Raw genomic sequence first — 20771 nt, forward strand, 5'->3', positions numbered from 1 at the left:
CATTACACAAGCCACGTTATTTGGACAATGTGTAATAATTGAGTTCTTAATCCCTGGTTGGCCTTTATCTAGTCATGTGCCCTGAGGGAGTCATTTCCTATCACGGGGTTTGTTAATTGTAAAAAAGGAGAAAGATTAGTACACATTCAGATTGTACTCAAATTCTGAACTGTGAGGGCTGTCAATCTCTTGAACAGGCTTTTTGAGAAAGGCAGTCTTGGAAAATTTACTGTCTTATGTCATCTTCCTGCTGGCCCTAAATAAACCTATTTAGAACTTGCACCAGGAAAGTACAAATCCTTGAATGCCCTTGATAAGATAAATGGCCCTTCTGTTTGGAAGGTTGTGCTTCTTGACCAAACGTGCATCTTTGGCAGGTGCCTGAAGGTAGAATGTGTCAGGTAGAATGGTGAAAAAAATGGGGGTGGGTAGCTGTCTTTCCCACCAGATCTTCTGAAACAACCCTGACACTCAGAAGAGATGTGTTACAAACAGATGGCCTTCACAAACCAGAGGCAGTGGTGCATTTTACATATTATCTCATCTGGAGCCAAGGGGATAGAGGATAAACTATGTAACTTCCTTCCTAAGCCTATAATTTTATGATTTTATAAGCGATAAGGCCCTGATTTTGTTAAGACTACAATTGGAACTTTGATAAGCACACATTTTTATTGAGATGAATCTTGACTTAACAGCTGCAGGTGGGGCATAGTTCATTAGGGACCTCTACATTAAGACATCCATAATCCTTCCTCAGTTTTTATAGGAGAAAAAAAATCTTGACAGTGACACCATAATATTTGACCTTAATAACTGCACCTGGAGTCATTCACCAAGAATACCAGCGGAATTTTGCCAACAAATTTAGGTCTTTACATTAACAATAAATGATTCTGAAATCACATTCATCTGCACTTTTTAGGAGGTCCTAAAACAGCTCGGTTAGCCTTGATGAATTAGCTCTTTCTCTGAAACATAATTCATTATTAGCACATTTTATGGAAACAGCACTAACCCAAATTGTTAGTAATTTAAGATGCATATTTCAAAAGTGCATGATTTAATTCAGTGCAATGGATGAGATTAAATTTGCTCCTACCTCTTGTCATGAAATATACTACATGGAAATATTATAACACAGGGGAAGTAGACTTGGTAATATAGCATGCTTGGGGATATAAATCGGTGCATGTCTTTTTACCCTGGCATTCCATTCAGGAGTCCTATGTAGAAGTAGAGTGTTGGCCTGCTCATGGAGACTAATGATTCTTTATTCTTTCTAAGTCTACAGGCATTTAGAATGCATCATTCTTGGGACTATTCAGAAAAGACATGTCTATTGAAGAACAGGAAGTGAAAGAAAAGCCGCATGATCCAAGCCCTAGGAAAAACAGAAACACCTTTCTTCTTACACCTTGAACCCCAGTATATTAGTAAGAGATTTATGACCAGTCTTATAGGAGGTCAAAACAAGACCTTTAACCCAACTTGTCTCACCTACAAGAAGGTCCTCTATCCGTACTGCACTGCCATAGGTCAAAACCCTTAAAGTTTTCACCTGGGAAGCTGATTGCAGTGGCACTGTAACTGCTTGCAGTGGGTTTTGCCCCTGACCTGCCTACTTTCCACATTGTTCACAGAGTGATCTTACTGTAATAGAAATTAGAAATGCCTGCCATGCTTAAAAATCCTTCTGTGTCTCCCACAACCTGTAACCATCATGATAAAATTCAGGTTAGTCAGAGTAGTACTCAGGCTTCTACCTCAGAATATGGGCCCTATCAGCACCCCTAGAGGAATGCTCTACTCCAGTCAGATCGATGTATGTGCAGTTTTCCAAATGGTTCCATGTTCTTACGTCTCTGATCCTTGTATGTGCCATTCACTTCTCATTTGAGCTGAACCTGGGAAGATGAAAAGTGATAGCTAAAATTTATTGGGCACTTAATTATGAGTCAGATACAATTCCGAGGGTTTTACATTTATTGTTATATTCAGTACTTTCATCGATAGCATGAAGTAGGTGCTCTTATTCTCAGTGAAGTAACTTGCCTGAAGTTACCCAAGAAATAAGGATCTGATCGGATTCCAAGCCACACGCTCAACACCGTAGTGCTACAATGCCTCTGGGCTCAGGAAGCATTTGCTTATCCTTCAACATTAAATTTAGAGAGTATTTCACTGAGAAACTCCTATGGTACTCCAGATCTGAGGAAGGTAGTCTTTGTATCCTGCCCTGCTTTTATAACATATCACATAACATTGCCCATGCTAAGTTCCAGAAGAGACCGGGATCTCGACAATCTCTCCTGCCTTTTTATTCCTAGGGCTTTGTAAACATTTGTGGAATGGAGAAAAACTTGTTGTCTCCTACTGTAAATGATTTCCTTTGTTTAAAAAATTTCTATATTTCTTTTTTTAATTTTTTTTTTATGTTTATTTTTGAGAGAGACAGAGACAGAATGTGAGTGGGTTAGGGGCAGAGAGAGAGGGAGACACAGAATCAGAAGCAGGCTCCAGGCTCCGAGCTGTCAGCACAGAACCCAGCGCGGGGCTCGAACTCACGAGGCATGAGATCATGACCTGAGCCAAAGTCGGACGCTCAACGGACTGAGACACCCAGGCGCCCCCAAAATTTCTATATATTTTTTTTTTCAACGTTTATTTATTTTTGGGACAGAGAGAGACAGAGCATGAACGGGGGAGGGACAGAGAGAGAGAGGGAGACACAGAATCGGAAACAGGCTCCAGGCTCTGAGCCATCAGCCCAGAGCCCGACGCGGGGCTCGAACTCACGGACTGCGAGATCGTGACCTGGCTGAAGTCGGACGCTTAACTGACTGCGCCACCCAGGCGCCCCCAAAATTTCTATATTTCTAGTGAGTATCTTAGCCCTAGTAGACAGTAGGTATTCTACTAGCCCTAGTAGACAGTAGTAAATGTTGAGTGATGAAAGAGAAAATGAGTTTATGTGCTCTTGGTTCTAATAGGAAATAGGAGTAGATTAGCTTCCATTAAAATGGCAGCTATATTTCTTTTCATTTTTTGCCACTCCTTTAATTACAAATTGTATCCCATACAATTATGAACTGTAAAGAAATCTTCTCTTACACAAAACAAGAAATTTGTCTTGTGTAGCCTTTGACTTACAGGGTATAGCACACTTCTTAATTTTAGCACAACAATGAAAAAAATTACAACAAAAATTTTCTCGATTGCTATTTGCTATAGCAATAAAAAATAAATGGGAAACCTACTGTATGCCAGGTTCTAGTGTAAACATTTTATATGATTTTATTTACTCATCATAATGATCTTTTGGATAAGCATTATTATCCCCATTTTACAGATGAAAAAAACTGAGGTGAATCAGTATCTTGCTGAATGTCACACAAAGAGTAACATGCAGAGCGGAAACTCAAACCTAGATCTGCCTGATTCCAAAGCCTGGATATATGATTTAAAGCCTGTCCAATGGCATGGTGTCTTGAGGCCTGGGGGGGGGGGGGGGGCATGTCCGTGTAATTGATTATTCTTTGGGATTACAAATTCAAGTAAATTCAACAGTGAAACCTGTCCACTTCATTGTGCAATAGCAGGTCTTGTTTATTGGATTTCAGTGTGGTAGAAAGAAGGCATCATTTACTAATGATAAAGAGAACTCTGATGCTAGATTGCTAGTTTGAATCCCTGTTTGCTTGTTATGTGTCCTTGCGCAAGTGACTGAACTCTGTATCCAGTTTCTACACCTGAAAAACAAGTGATAATAAGTGAAACAGTTTGTAATAATAAAACCTATCTTCTGGGGTTGTTAGACTCTTGATCTCTGATTTAAATTAGAGCTTCCTTATCAGTGTTCCATTGCTGGATAAGCCAGAATCTCCATGCTTAGTTTAGTGCTGCTGCTGTCTGCCTTTTTTTTTTTTTTTTCTGACTCCAATATGCCACTCCTCATTCTATGCTCTGCCGCAGGATGGAGGCATGTAGTCATGAATCCAAAAATGCCTTTTGCTAATGTTCTTCTTTCCCCAGGAAGTGATGAAAGTTTCCTGCTTCAGCTTTAACAGTCATGCAGTTTATGTATACACCCTGCTATATAAATTGCAGTCAATTACTTAAGGTTAGCAACTGAAATCCCCAGTAGTAGTCAAGAAGCTAGCCATTTGTAAGTCATTTGTAGTAATCTTTAGTAACCGATAATTAGACACTAATTAGCTCATTTGCTTAGTGTTGTTTTTACTTAGTAAGACATTTAATGAGTTAATTAGAAGAAAAAGAATTGAATGGTAATTAAATGCCAATTAAAGGGTTTTATATGTGAGCAAAGTACATTGGTTAAATAATAACGTTTAAAACGAAAACACTGAACTAAATGTTTAAGGTAATGTGATAAGAATCATTTTATCCCTATACTGATTTTCATAGTACCTTAGTCTTGCTTGGGTGTACACAAGTCTCAGGTTATCAGAGCTTCTCCACCTCAGCACTACTGACCTCTGGAGCCTCATAATTCTTTGTTGTGGGGGCTGTACAATGCATTGTAAGATGTTTAGCAGCATCTTTGTCCTGTTAGAAGGCGGTAGTACTTTCCCTTTTGTGACAACAAAATGTCTCTAGTCATTGACAAATGTCCTATGGGAGTCAAAACTGCCCCAGTTGGGAACTACTGGGTCCATTATACATTTATTGTGTTTTTTTTTTCTTTTCTTTTCCTCATTGTTACTTTATTTTCACCATTTACCTTAAGTTGAGATTATAAAGTTCATTGTAGCATCTGCCGACTCTTAGATTGCTAAGAATGAACTGTTAATGTGGCAAGAGCACTGGATTTGGTACTTGAACACTTAGCCGCATAGTAAGTGTCCCACTTACAGTGTGTATGATCTTCAGTAACGGAACACCTTTGAATATTCTCATGTACCTAAGAAGTATAAGGGAGTTTGTTTTTAGTTTTGGTGTCAGGTTCTAGGACGTAGAAGGTAAAAATTGCCATATGACTCTTAACCTTTTGATCACAAGGTTCATCTAGAACCTTCCCTGACCTACTGGCTATTTTTTCTTTCATTCAAATATATTGAATTGAATATATATCAAATATGTTGAAATTACTGAATGCTTTTTATGTGCCAGTTGCTTTTTTAGGCACTGAGGATACAGTAATGAACAAAACAAATGTATGTTATATTAGAATGACAGCATGGAGACAAACAGCAGGGATGGAGAATTCACTTTTAAGTGAGGTTCTGCTAGATGTTCCCACTTAGAAGGAGCCTACTTGAAGAAGTGAGCCAGGTGGATACCTGAGGGAAGAGTTTCCAGGACAGAGGAAACAGGTTTGTCCTGGCTGTTTCCTTTTTCTTACTCAAAATTTGAAAAGTTTATGAACTTAATTAGACATTGTTGTTGATCTTGTTGCTTATAGAATCGGACATTTGGTTATAAACATCTCATAATTTTTCTTAAAAGATCTTCATATGTTTACAGGCTATATAAAAATAGGCACAATTATACCTTTTAATATAATATTGGCATAATTTGAAGAAATGGGTAATATTTTTATGTATTTCAACTAAGGATAGTAAGAGAAAAGTTTTTTTGAGAATCAACTAAAAAATAGTCCAACACTGTTGTGTTACTGTCTTTTAGTAACATTAATTAGCTGCTCTTGTCAATTTGAGTCTATTGACAAGACCTTAGCACCACATTAAGTAGTCACATTATGACCTATGCAATTTGAAATCCTCAGGATGCCTATGAAAGCACCACTCATTTTAATTAGAAAGCCTAATAAATTAGGTAAATATTGGCTTTAGAATCTTAATCACACAGTACAGATCAGTCATAATTATAATGAAGAAACTTTGCTTTCATTACAGGATTTTTCATAATTCTTTTCAGGCCACAAAGTTCAAGGGCATATTCTGATTCTTCATCTCCTATTGGGAAGCATAGAAGTTGATATTCTAAAGTTATATTTATGCCAATTAACACAACAGTTAATTCCGTGATAGACTGACAAAGTCACAGCCATGATGTGTGTTTTAAAGATTGTATCTTACAGCAGTCTTTATGTCAGAGCCTCTTGGCTCCTTTAGAATGTCTTACTGTCTACTAATTCCTCAGAAAAGGCACAAAGGAACTGTATTGTCCAAATCCTTACATTTTCATAATAGTTGATCTGTGGGATTTAAAATTAAAAGTCCATTTGTGTGTGAAATTCTTGTCTCAAGTTTTCTTTCCTTTAGTAACATAACCTATTATTCCATTGTTATCTGGAATAACGTACTAGTCTAAAAATACGACACTTTATAATTTCATTTCCTTTATAAGTGAGTTGGTGTTTTGCATAGATGTCCAAAGGATTTTATTTTCTTTACAGTTCAGTAGATTAATTAGATTATGTCTCACTTTGGGTTCTTCTGGGTTGATTTTCCCAGCTAGTTGTGTACCTTCACAGAACATAATGTCATTACTATTTTTTTCCCCTTTGTGGTAAAACTTTTTTTTTTTTTTGTAATGTTTATTTATTTTTGAGAGAGACAGAGACAGAATGCGAATGGGTTGGGGCAGAGAGAGAGGGAGACACAGAATCCGAAGCAGGCTCCAGGCTCTGAGCTGTCAGCACAGAGCCTGATGTGGGGCTTGCGAGATGTGAGATCATGACCTGAGCTGAAGTCGGACACTCAACCAACTGAGCCACCCAGGCGCCTGCCCCTGTGGTAAAACTTTTTTTTTTTTTTAATTTTTTTTTTTCAACGTTTATTTATTTTTGGGACAGAGAGAGACAGAGCATGAACGGGGGAGGGGCAGAGAGAGAGGGAGACACAGAACCGGAAACAGGCTCCAGGCTCTGAGCCATCAGCCCAGAGCCTGACGCGGGGCTCGAACTCACGGACCGCGAGATCGTGACCTGGCTGAAGTCGGACGCTTAACCGACTGCGCCACCCAGGTGCCCCAAAACTTTTAAGAAAGTTTTCTTCAGTTAAAGTTTGTGATGTTTGTTTCATCCTGTCACGTTGGTTTAAAACTTCAGAAATTCTGTTAGAAGGTTTGTGTCTGATTTTATTTTTCTAAAGATGGTCATGCCTGCATATTTATTCCATCCCATATGTTTTCCTCATAGTGTGATTGACACAGTTTTCAGGAAGTGGAGGGAGTGGAATCTATTTCTTTTCCTTGAATCAGGGTCATGTCTTGTGACTGCACTGACCAATGGATGACAAGTGGCACTCCAGGACTTCTGAGGCTAGGTCATAGGAATAATGCAGCTTCTTCCTGGTCCTGTCTTGGGAGGCTTGCACTTGAAATCCTGCCTTTGAGTGTCAAGGAAACACTTTGCACGTCACCTGGAAAGGCCATATGCAGGTATTTCAACCAGTAGATCCAGCCAGGCGCTCAGAAAATAACCAGCATTGACGGCATTTGAGAGAATAGTTTTTAGATGATTCCAGCCCCCAGACTTCAAATATCCCTATCTGAGGCTGTAGAACTGATGGGGCAAAAAATAAACTTCCCATTTATGTGTTATATGATGCTCAGAAACCATGAGAGATCATACATCATTGTTAATGTTTAAATCCCTAGGTTTTGTGAATTGATACACAGCAATGGAAAGGTAACACTGGGGTATTGATTCTTGAAAATTTTTTTCTATACCTCTTTTCTTTTTTCTTTTTTAATTTTTGTGTTTTATTCAGTTCTGTGTTCCTCCTAATTTAGTTTTCATTTCTGCAGTGATTTTTAGCAGTTACATTTAAAGTTTTCTTGAGTTCTGCCATCTTATTTCACCTATTTTTATGTTGTTTTTCCATATCTTAGAGCTATATGTCTTTTAACTTATTTGACAGTCTAGGTCACAGTTTTGATCTGTGTTGTAGACTTGTTATGGTGTATTTTCATTATTTGTAGGATGATACTTTGTCCATTCCCCTCTATATTTGTTTATGAGAGCTTTGTACAGTGCTTTACCTCCATTCCTTTTGACTGCTCACTTTTATAGGAAACTGGTTTTCCTGAACATTCTGGCAGATGTGTTGGGTTGAAGTAGCTATTCTAGTTTCAGGTGTCTAGAGCTGCTTCTTTGGTTCCTTTTTCTCAAAGTGAAGTTATGTCTATTCTGATAGCTGCCTCCTCTGGTGTTCCCCTACCTTTGTCAGGGCCTAATTTCTCCTGTACACCTTTAGTCCCTCCCCTGTTCAATTGGGCATCTCCTTCTGGCAGTTTCTCCTCAGTGTGGGGCTTTGTCCTGGAAAAAGGGTTGATTAGTTTCCAGAGTTCATAGGGTCATGTTTTTTTCAGTACTTTCAGACTTCTCCACAGATCCCTTGTTACCCAGATGACTGTAAAGAGGTATGCTAACTCCTCCTGGGGTTTGCTGCTGTCCTCAACTTGCCTGTGATGTGTGTTCTCCAGAGGCTTCCTGTTGACCATCTTTCTCAGGTGCATATGGTGCCTGGTGGCTTTTTTCTTCTTTATCCTGTATAGATGCTGATATCACAAGGGTCTTTGGATTCTATGTGATCATACCCCACCTGTTTATATTTTGGGGTTCATAGAGATCCCTCTGTTACATAGTTTGGTTGTAGATGTTATTTGGGTGATTTTGTGTGTTTTTTTTTTTTTTGCTATTTTATTTGCTTACTTTTTTCTTTAAGGTTTTATTTATTTTGAGAGAGTGTGCGCACAAGTTGGGGAAGGGCAGAGAGAGAGGGGGAGAGAGAGAGAGAGAGAGAGAGAGAGAGAGAGAGAGAGAGAATATCAATCCCAAGCAGGCTCCACACTATCAGCACAGAGCCCAATGCAGGGCTCAATCCCACGAACCATGACATCATGACCTGAGCCAAAATCAAGAGTCAGATGCTTAACCAACTGAGCCATCTAGGCATCCCTGTTGCTTTCTTTTAATGGGGGGAATTCAGGGAGAATCACACTATATGGTTACCATCATCACTGTCATTCCAGCATGGCATCTGTGCGTTGTAATCTATCTTTTGTATGTGTTTCTGAGCCACCTCAGAGCCCTTATCTATAGAGAAAAGACATAAATAAGAGTTGTGATGTGCTACCTCTGCCTTCTTAACAGCGAACCTCCAGGAAGATGGTGGTCAATGGAGCTGTAATCTTTCCAGATGTTACCCATTATAGTGCCCTATACATAAAAATTCATCATATCTTGGAAATCTATTAGGCTTCATAATGTGAAGAAATGCAGGGTTTCTTCTCATGGCACAATTTCTTCCAGCCATGGCACACTTTGTCAACAGTTCCCCGCAGGCCTTTAGAAGCTTGAGAACCATTTGGAATGTGGAGGGAGATGGGGTAGCTGAAGTGAAGCAAAGTAAAGTGGTGGGTATTGTGGCAGCACCGTGTTCTTGAGTCACATGACTTTTTTTTAATAAGAGAATATAATGAAAAGTTTCTCCTCCATGTTGACTTCTGCCTAATACTTAGACCATAACAACTGGAAAAATCAGAAATGGATTAACACTCCCCAAGAACTGGGGGGTGGGGGGGGAGGGAGGACCCTGGAGAGAAATGAGCAGGAAATATAATGCCACCAGCCCTTCCTTTAAGTCCTTATCCTATAGATTACCTTTCCTCAACTCAGAAACCTGATTCTCCCAAGCCTGTGTGGAGCAAGGAGTCAGCTGAAATCCAGCTGTGTCCAACCTCACCTTGCTTTGAAGGTGTTGAGATTAGACTTGAATTACGTTTGGGAAAATAATCTCTACTTTGCTATTATGAAGCAAATAAATCTTTAATGGTATTAAAAAGGCACTTCAAGGTTTCTTTCTGCTTCCCCTCCCCACCAAATCTTACTTTCTAAACAACATATTGCTGAGTTAAGTGTAAATGAATCAGTAGCATATGGCTTAATCTTCTTTCAAATCCCCTTTGGGCTTGAGGAATTAATTGACAAAACTTAGTGGCAAAGCTTCCTTGTAGTATTTGGAATCCCAAACTTAGGCAGCATGACCAGAACCATTTAAAGACTCCAATTTGAGTTAATGCCTTTCTCTCTGTTAAAGTCTTAAAGGGCTAACAGAATGCAGCCTTCATAGCTGATTACCTCAAGCTCCTGTGTCAGAGTTTCTCCATGTCTTTATATCTCTAAGAATTTATTAGGAAATGAGCATCCATTCAGCTGCCTCCTGTGAAGTGAGACAGTCATGCATGGGCAAATGCGGAGATTGGGAAAACCGAGGTGGGCTGTTTGTTTCCTATCTAAGGTTTCAGAAGTCCCTTGCATTCTAAGTATCCCATAGAGAATTCAGAATGAGATAAAAGGAAGTAGGTTTATGATTAATCCCAGAAGATTATTTCATAAAGTTTCTCACTACAAATGTTAATTAAGATTCTCTTCTATTTGCCACTGTTTGAACAAGGAAAATCAGCTGGTATGCAGAAGAGACTATGGGCTTTGGAATGTTGAAAGATGAGAGTACAGATCCCCTCTCTGTCTCTCACTGGTTATGGGGCTGGTTACCAAAGATGAGGAGCAGAAATGGCAGATGCATGGCTGGGGCCATTAGGAACCCCAGTGAGCTTTTGCCTGGAGCCCAGCTGGAGGTGAGGTCTAGGGCTGAGGGCTCCCAGATAAGAAGGCAAAATCAATCAAGACAGAACCCTCTGCTTAGCTTCCAGTCATTGTTATTGTTGCTGCAGACATTTTGAATGTAATTGAATAGTAATTAAGAACAATAGAAATTCTACCATTAGCCATCCAAAGGCCATCTGCTTTCTACGTTTTGGTAATAACCACATTCCCACCACTTAAGACAGAAATAATTGCCCTTCTGCCTCAAACATAATTTATTTTGCTCTTGCCTAACCCTGCCCACTTTCCCTCTTAGCAGGAAAAAGAAGAGATGTTTTCTTTGGGGGACTCAGAGGCACACTACACTTGGCAGCTACCCCATTTTGGCTGTGGGTCTTCATCTCACAAGTATCCGTTTTTTCTTCTGTAACATGGGTATGGTAACCTGTACCTAATACTACTGCAGTGAGAACTAAAATAATGTATGTAATATGCTCAGTGCCCTAAATGGCACATCACAGGAGCTCATTGTTACATCTCTTAAGATAATGCTGTCTCCTAGTTTACGAAGCGCTAGACCTCGATGAGGATTACTTTATCCAGAAGGTGCTGGACAGGGTAATTGTAAAGTTCAGGTGGCTCTGCTTGTATGTAATTTGAACGTTTTAGGAGCTGGGATGAGTCTTGGAAAGGTGGTTCCCAAAAGCCCTTTAAAAGACATGCCTATCAAAAACAAGGTGCCCCTGAAATGTCAGGCTGCTGTTTTGCAACCCTATTACATGTGGGAATGGAACCTCCTTTCCCCACCAAATAACCACAAAATTCAATCAGTGTAATTACAGAAATCACAGCTGACTCATATTTTTTCTTCTGCTGTTTTATGTTGCTATATTATCTGTCACTTGTTGCTTTATAGCTGTTTTATTTCCCTCATAATGTTTTGAGACATAAAACTTCAAATAACTATATTTTTTCTAATTTGGAAAAAAAAAACCTAAATAGAAAACAAACATGGAAAATATTACTAACACCCATGTAGACATGATAGAAAATTAATACATGTGAAATCGACAAATTTCTATTTTAGATCATTCTTTTAAATGGACGTCTGTGTACCTCATTAATTCCATTTTTTCTCCTTACCTAGAGTCAATCCTTACTGTAAATTTTGCATGAATCCTTCTAGTCAATGTGTTATTTTCACTATATACAAACATAAAACCAATATGTAATACTCTATTGTATTTTGAAAGATTTATGTGAATGTTCAGAAACTTGTTTCATTTAACAATGTTTTAGAGAGTGATCCATGTTGATAGATGCATAATCTAGTGAATTCACATTATTGAATTTCATCATGTGACTACCAATAAACAATCCCTTTACTGATACACATTTAGAATATTTCTAACATTTGGCTATTTATTTCCTCAAATGCTTTAATAGTGTGATAGCCTGTACATTTATGTAAGATACATAAGGCATATTTTTGTAAAATGTAGCATAACCAGGAAGAGATAATCGCTTTTAAAATAGAATTCTGTAAGAAGAGGTTTTGTATACTTGGTGTACCAGAATCTTGATTATAATGAAATTGGTTCAATAGGAGTTTTATCCAAAATTCAAAAATCCTACCTTCTCTGTTCCACATATTTACATATCTTGTGAAGGTAACCAGTATTAGCTATAGCTTTTATACAAGGACATAGTCACTTAATCAGCATAAATAAATTTGGTTGAGCCTCCTCTATGCTGTCATTTTTGTGCAGTTACCATAAGGTCTTACAAAGAGATAATTCACTGCCCATGGAGAGCTCATAATCTATTGGGGATGAGATGATAGATAGTAGGAACAATGGACAGTACTTTGAACTGTATTTGTGCAGCTTTGAGAGGGAGCAGTGTGCGTTCAAAAAGGAAAGCTAAGTTGGAGGTAGGTATTGGGCCACTTTGAGAACGTGGGTGGCATTTACCCAGCTGGGGAAGAAGCATCAAAGAATTCTGGATGGGTAGAATTGCATGAACAAAAGTTTGGAGCCTGGGACTACAAGTGGCTCATATCAACTGTTAGAAAGGATGAATATTAGGGACATACTCCAGATGTCACTGTCAGCAGAGTTAATAGAGAACCTAGAATATGTGACTTCAGTATCTGAGCTCCTTTCACTTTCCATACCTCTTGTCTGATCTCTTCTCAGATTATAGTATAGTTAGTAGAATTCATCAGGACACTTAAGAGGCATGTAATGGAATGCCAGTGTCTTGGGAAAACCAGAGAGGAGGTATTGAAGCAAAGCAAGTTAAAAGTTCCTCCTGCCCAAAGAAAGGAAAAATCAGATAAGGTGAAAGAAAGGTAGTGCTTGGAGGCTGTTTAATTACCAAAAAGGTTTATGGAATTATCACCTGCCCTGAGGGTTCATTTGGAAGCTAGAGCTCTGTGTTCTAATGGGAGTTTTAGAGAATTGTCTGAGACCCAGCCAACTCTTAGAAAGTGCAAGTTTAAAATGCATAGCCATTCAGTTTTTCTTTTTTTCTCTCTTAAAAAAAATAAATAAAAACTTGAACCAAGGCACAGGAAATGTAAATCTCCTCTAGGGGCTACAGCTGTTGTTTAGCACTCCCCCTCCTAGAGCATCACAACTACTTGACTTACGCATCCAACCCTCCCATCCCTACCCCAGCTCTGACTTCCCTTCCTAGTGCATTGGGAAATTAGGATTTTGAGCTGTGGAGTCAAATTGCTCTACTTAGTCTTGCTTACATTAGTTAGTCACTGGTGGAGAAGTAAGCTAACCTTTTGAGTAATATGTCCTCATCTGTAACCTAAAGAAAGAGAGAAAGATTATACTTATTCATAGAGTTACTATGAGAATGTACTGTGAAGCATCATATCTATGATGAAGATGTTGCTATCCACAGGAAACCAAAGCTAAGAGATTTTTACCACTCCCTCTCACTGAAAAGGTTTCTGTAAGATGTACTTTAGGAAAAAGAAAATTGTACCCACAAACAGGGAGTTTTGAGAATAAATGCTGATCAAAGAAATTTGTAAAGATACAGATACATCTAAATAATCTCTAATGGGGAAGGAGTTTACTGAACAATGTGGAACTAAAATACTGGACAAAAGTAACACTAAGTTGGGAGATATATGATTAAAGTTTAAGTGTTCCACAGTTCTTGTTCAGAAAATGTGCAGAAATGTATTAACTCTTGACTTTAAGTGAAATTTTGAGGATGACCTCTACATGAGTAAAAGTAAGCTGTTTAAATTTTCAGCCAGTAGTGGGGATAAAAGAATAAAGGAAACCTGATCAATAAATTGGAAATTTGAAAAGGAGAGAAAATAAACATAGGGAAAGAACAGAAAAATCAGAGTAACTAGAAAGTACAAGATAAAGTGATAGCGGTAAATAAAATGTGCAAATTATCACAATAAGTGTATATGAACTGAGTTTAATAGCAAGCACAGAGCCTGTCGTATTGAAATAAAAGAGAATATAGATACATGTTTACAAGGGACCCACTTAAACTTAAGGATATAAAGAATTGGAAGTAAAAGGGAAAATGTAGAGAACATATTAACAGAAAGAAAGCTGGTGTAGCTGTACTAATATTAAAATAGGCTTTATGATCCCTAATAATGTTTTCTGACTTAATGAAAGGAGAAAAAATTCACTAGGAAGATGTAGCAGTTATAAACTTATTCGCAATTAATAATATAACCTAAAACGTATAAAACAGAAATCAACAGAATTACAGGGAAAAGTTAACAAATTGACAAACATACAAGGAAGGGCATTTTAACAAATGTCTTTTTGTAATTGGTGAGTGAGAAGAAAAAAAAATGGATATTGAATAACCAAATTAACAATTCATTGGAAATAAATGAATTATATATTCAACAAGTGGAGGGTACATGTTCTCTTAAAGCACATTTACAAAAAAATATGCTAGGCCACAAAGCAGTGACTTACCTGCTCTTTGTCTCTAGCAATTCGTTTGCATTTCCTAGAATTTTATGCAAGTGAAATCACAGAATACATTTTTTTTGGAGGGGTGGCTTTCCTCATTCAGTATAATTATTTAGAGATTCATCCATATTGATGCATGTATCAGTACTTCATTCAGTTTTATTGCCCATTAAGTATGCCATAATTTCTTTATTCAGCAGTTAATGGACATTGGGTTTTTCCAATTTTTGCTTTTTCTAAGTGAAGCTGCTATGAGGTTTCAGGTACAAATTTTTATGTGAATATATGCTCATTTCTATTGGATAAATATTTAGGAGTGGAATGGCTGAGACATATGGTAGAGGTATGTTTAACTTTTTAAAAAACTGCCAAACTGTTTTTCATAAAGTAGTTTTATCAGGGTGCCTGGGTGGCTCAGTTGGTTGAGTGTCTAACTTTTTATTTTGGCTCAGGTCATGATCCCAGGGTTGTGGGACTGAGCCCCGCATTGGGCTCCTCGCCAACTGTAGAGCCTGCTTGGGATTGTTTCTCTCCCTCGGCCCTTCCCCCGCCCCATGTGCATGCTCTCTCTAAAGTAAAAAAAAAATAAATTAAAAAAAAAAGTGATTGTATCCTTTTACTTATGAGCAAGGTAGAGACTTTCTGGTGCTCTATATTTTCACTGAATATTTTAATATTAGCCATTCTAGTAGTGGTATTTCATTGTGCTTTGAATTTGCATTTCCCTGGTGACTAATGATGATGTGCATCTTATGTGCTCATTTCTAAATATTTTTTAGTAAAGCATCTGTTTAAATCTTTGCCCATTTTTTATTGGGTTGTTCATTATTGAGTGGTAGGAGTTCATTATATGTTCTAAATACAAGTCATTGTTGGACATATTTCTTACTTGTAGGTTTATTTGCGCCCCCACCGTGGCTTGCTTTTTCATTTTTATGGCAAAGTCTTTGGAAGATCAGAACTTTTGAATTCTGATGAAATGCAGTTTATTTTTTCTTTTATAGTTTGTGTTTTCTGTGCCCTTTAAGATATCTTTTCCATGCAGGTGTTAAGATTTTCTCCTAGAAGTTTTAAAGCTTTAGCTTTCAAAGTTAGTTGTGTGTTTCATTTCTAGTTAAGTAGGAGGTAAGGGTAAAGGCTTATATTTTGCTTATGACTGTTCAGTTGTTCCAGTACCATTTTTTGTAAAGACTATTCTCTCTGCATTGAATTGCTTTTGTACCTTTGTCAAAATTCCAGTGGCTACAAACACACAAATGCACACACAATCTTGACTGCTATAGTTTCATGATAAGATTTGAAATCAGGTAGTGTACATCCTTCAGTTTTTTTTTTCTTCCAAAGTTTGGGCCATTCTATGCCTTTTTCATTTCCATGTAAGTTTTAGAATAATTTTGTCAATTTCAACCAAAAACCTGCTGGGATATTGATTGGCATTGAGTTGATAGATCAATTGATCAATTTGGGGGAAGGGACGTGTTACTAATACTGAGTGATATGATCTATGAACACGAAATATACATCCATCTCTCTAGGTCTTTAATTTTTCTCAGCAATGTTTTTTAGTTTTCAGGTCTTATACATATTTTGTATTCCATATTCTATGCTATTTAAAATGATATTTTTCGGGGCGCCTGGGTGGCGCAGTCGGTTAAGCGTCCGACTTCAGCCAGGTCACGATCTTGCGGTCCGTGAGTTCGAGCCCCGTGTCGGGCTCTGGGCTGATGGCTCAGAGCCTGGAGCCTGTTTCCGATTCTGTGTCTCCCTCTCTCTCTGCCCCTCCCCTGTTCATGCTCTGTCTCTCTCTGTCCCAAAAATAAATAAACGTTGAAAAAAAAAATAAAATGATATTTTTCAATTTCTGGTTGTTTGTTAGCATATACAGATACAACTGAATTATTTTTATTTGGCTTTTTCCTGAAATTTTGCTATCCTCATTAGGTCTGATAGTTTGTGTGGATTCTGTATGATTTTCAACTGAGGTAAGCATGGCATCTACAAATAAAGACTGTTCTACCCTTCCAGTCTAGATGCCCTTTATTTCTTTTCTTGACTTACTGCACCAACTGGAACCTTCGGTATAAAATGGTAAAAGGGCTGAGTATAAATACCATTTGCTCTGTTGCTTATCTTATGGGGAAAACATTCTGTATTCAGCAGGAAGTGTGTTGATAGCTATGTGTTTTTTTTTTTTTTTTTTTTTTTTTTTTTTTTTTTGTAGATTCCCTTTACTAAGTTGAAGAAATATCATTTGTTCTTAGTTTACTGAGAGTTTTTAATAGAATGTCTGTTAGATTTTGTCAGGTGCTTTTTATGCATTTATTTAGATGATCATGGTCTTTGTTTTTAATTTGTCAATATGGTTAACTACATTAACTATATAAATATTAAAACAGCGTTACATTTCCAAGATAAACCCTCTTGGTCATTGTGCATTTTCCGTTAAATGTTATTAGATTTGATTTACTAACACTTTAAGATTTTTTTTACATCTTTCATGAGGGATATTTGCAGCTTTATTTTAGTGTCTTTTTTAAAAATTTTGGTATAAAGATAATTCTGGCTTGATAAAGTATGAAGTTTTTCCATGTATTCAGTTTTCTGAAAGAGTTTGTGTAGAACTATTTTCTTTGTAAATGGTCTGTAGCATTTACTGGTGAAACCATGAAATCGTTGAATTCCCTTTATGGAAATGTTTTTAAACTGCAAATTCAATGTCTTTAATAGGTATAGGGCTGTACAGATTATGTAATTCTTGAATAAGTTTTAACTGTGTCTTTCAAGAAATTTGTCCATTTCATCTAGTTCCTTAAATTTATAGGCATAAAATTCATACCATTTTCTTATTCTTTTACTATTTGTAGGATCTGTAATTATTCTTCTCTGTCTTCCAGGTTGTGACTCCCTGCCTTCCGTGCCCCCCGCCCCCCCCCCCCCCCCGCCCCGATTGATCTGGCTAGACATTTGTCACTCTTATTACTTATCTATTCAAAGAACCAGATCTTGGTTTTACTGATTCTCACTATTGCTTTTCTATTTTATATTTCATTGATTACTGCTTGATCTTTATTTTCTTTTTCCTGTTCACTTTGGGTTTAATTTTGTCTTCGACTTTTACTTTTTATTTTTTATTTTTATTTTATTTATTTATTTATTTATTTATTTATTTATTTATTTATTTATTTTGACTTTTACTTTTTAGAGTCAAGCTATGGTTATTGATTTTGGGCCCTTCCTCTGTGTGTAAATGCTAAGTGTATAAATTTTTCTCTAAGCACTGTTAGCTGCATCTCACCAATTTTGATATTTAAAAATTTTCGTTGCATTCTAAATACTTTCTAAATTCCCTTTTGATTTCTTCTTTTAACTTTAATCTGAAATGCAGGTAAATTACATAGAAATTATTGAATCCTTTCTAGGTTTGCTTTTTAAAAATTTTAAGGAGGAATGAGAGCAACCTTTAGTCTATGGGGTAATCTTTCTCCACCACTGACCAGTACCCTTCTGAGTGCTCCACCCAATGTCTAATAAATTACATGTGGTTCTTCCACTCTGCGTGGTGGGAAAACAAACAGTCCTTGGTCCCATGTGAACTCTGGGGACTATTCCCTCTAGTTCTCTTAAATAGTTCTCTTCTGAGCCTACGCTGTTTCCTTGCTTACATGGACTAAGTTCTCAGTTGAAACTGCGTGGGGAACTCTCAACGGATCTCCAGGGTCCTTGCTCTGCAACTTCTCTCACTTCTCAATTACTTTGCTCTGAGAACTCTTGCTTCCTTGACTTTACTGAACTCCCAAATTGAGCTCCTTGACTCAAGGAGGTGTGGAAACTCTGCAGGTAGTAAGCTGGAGCACGTTGTTTTCTTCCTTCTCTTAGAGATCATTTTCCTGTGTTACCTAACATACAGTGTCTGAAAATCTTTGTTTCTTATATATTTTGCCTACTTTTAAAATTATTTCCAGTGGGGGCAATCCGTAGCTCTTCATCTTGACATGTAGTTATATTTTAAAAAGTGAATATGACCTTAGATTTTGTTGGTAGATGTACAGTGTACAGAGAAACTGAGGTAAATAGTTATATAATACTTGGGACTGGTTAGGCAACATTCAAAATTTTATGTTTATACACATTTGAAGAAATTCACAGATAACCTAGACTGTAGCCAGAAGAATGTCATTAGAATGGAAATATCTTAAATGTGGAGGATGATAATGGTCTTCAATAATTTATTCTCCACAAAGCAGTCAGTGTGATTCTTTTAAATCAGGAATCGAATCATTTCACTAACTTTTTTAAGACTCCCTCCCTGCCATGGTTTTTCATTATAATAGAATAAAATCTAAACTCTGCATAAGAGCCTACAAGGCCCTGTGTGATCTGGCAGAGCCAGCTTTGTAATCTCTCCTAACGGCTCACCCCAGTTTCTCTAAACTTCACTCATGCTAGCCTTCTTGTTCTTCAAAAATAGTAGGCTCACTGCTACCTTAGAGCCTTATTCCTTGCTATTTCCTCTATCTGGATGATCTTTCTCCATATCTATCCAAGGTCAGCTTTTAAAAAAAATCATAGTATCCAAATGTTACATCTTCAGAGCACCCATCTTTGCTCTATATAGTCAATTTAATACCTATTTAAATTATATTTAAATTGCCATCTTCTTCAGAGCACTCACCACTATTTTTCTCTACTATATTTTGTGTTTAATTATTTACTTGCTACTCTTTTCCTCCAGCCTGTAAGCTTCATTAGGAAGTAACTTCATTTGTCTTGCTTGCCACTACATGCCCAGTCTCTAGAAAAGTATCTGGTACAGTGAAGATTTGTGATAGATAAATGCTCATTTAATGTGTGAAGAAATGTAGAAGAGTAGACATTTGTGTGTGTTCCAGATTTTATCCCTCTAATTATACCACAGAGAAGAGAATGATAATTGCTGAGCACCTATAAAGCATGAGTCACTTTACAAATATCTCACTGAATAGGGACAAAAATAAAGTCACTTTATAGATATCAGATAAGGTTCAGAGGGTTATGTTCCTTTGTCTAGTTAATAGAGGAACAGGGATGTAAATCTCAGTCTGATTTTCTCTAAATTCCATAATATTGCTATCATTTTCCAGCATAAATCCTCAAACTGGTCAATAGAACAGTAATTAGTTCATTAATTTCATTTAAAGGAATCAGTCATGTTGGTCACGTGTCATACTATGTGGGACAAAAGAACTGTTGTTTTTACTTTGTTGTGGTTGTCTTAGCGCAGGTGAAATAATTGAACCCAATGGATAATATATGTGTATTTTCTCCTTCATTGTTTCTTGTCCCTCCCCCATCTCTCTTTTTCATCCTTTATACTCTCAAGACAGATTTTAAAATGTTGACTTGAATTCCAGGAGACTGCCTAGGGAGAATTTGGTGCAGCCAGTGGAGGTATTTGTAGTTGAGGTTAAAGACTTTCTTTTCCTGGAGGACTCTTGTGAGGTGGAGAATGATTCTTCAAACTCTTCAGCTAAAATATTTATAAAATTTGACAAGCACTGAATTTGTTACCAGGGACAGCAGTCACCCAGTCAGTTTTCTTTCAGAGTCATGGTCGGTGAGGGCATAACATACTGGCTACATTAGCACATCTCATGTACTGAATACTCAGTTGCAAGAATGCCATGGATTACCTGTGTAGACAGGATGACCGCTCCAAATGGGCTGAATGACCATCCCAGGAGCATTTGAACAGAAAAATAATGAGGAAGAAACTAAATAAATATATTGGGCTAGGTAGATGATATTTCTTATTCAGCAAGTAAATATCCAGTACCCAGCCTACTTCTTTCTTTCTTTCTTTCTTTCTTTCTTTCTTTCTTTCTTTCTTTCTTTCTTTCTTTCTTTCTTCATTCAGAGAGTGACCATGAGTGGGGGAGGGGCAGAGAGAGAAGGGGACAGAGGATCTGAAGCCGTCTCTGTGCTGACAGGTTTACAGCAGGGAGTCTGATGTGGGGCTCGAACTCACAAACTACGAGATTATAACCTGAGCTGAAGTTGGATGCAAACTGACTGAACTACTTAGGTGTCCCTGTTTTTGTAATAGCATTCCAGTTAACTTTTGAGTAACAACTTCTTTGTGATTACATGTTATCCAGGTGGCACTATGATTCAGTGTAGTCTTCTCTTCCCTCTGCAAGGAGTAGGCATATTAGAACATATGATAATGTTGACTGAGTTTCTTCTGATATTGGTGGTACTGTGACAACATGGAAAAGTTT

General features: G+C 37.4%; 1 long non-coding RNA gene across 1 annotated transcript in view; it reads right to left on the reverse strand.

Annotated features, from left to right (window-relative positions):
* Positions 1 to 570: 570 nt before the first annotated feature.
* Positions 571 to 20771, reverse strand: part of LOC123603434 — a 49893-nt gene continuing 29692 nt past the window's right edge. Inside the window, exon 4 of the long non-coding RNA XR_006714880.1 lies at positions 571 to 1907. This is a non-coding gene — a long non-coding RNA (uncharacterized LOC123603434). The remainder of the gene's footprint in view (positions 1908 to 20771) is intronic.

This window comes from Leopardus geoffroyi, chromosome E1 (genome assembly GCF_018350155.1).
Source record: "Leopardus geoffroyi isolate Oge1 chromosome E1, O.geoffroyi_Oge1_pat1.0, whole genome shotgun sequence".
NCBI classification, from domain to species: domain Eukaryota; kingdom Metazoa; phylum Chordata; class Mammalia; order Carnivora; family Felidae; genus Leopardus; species Leopardus geoffroyi.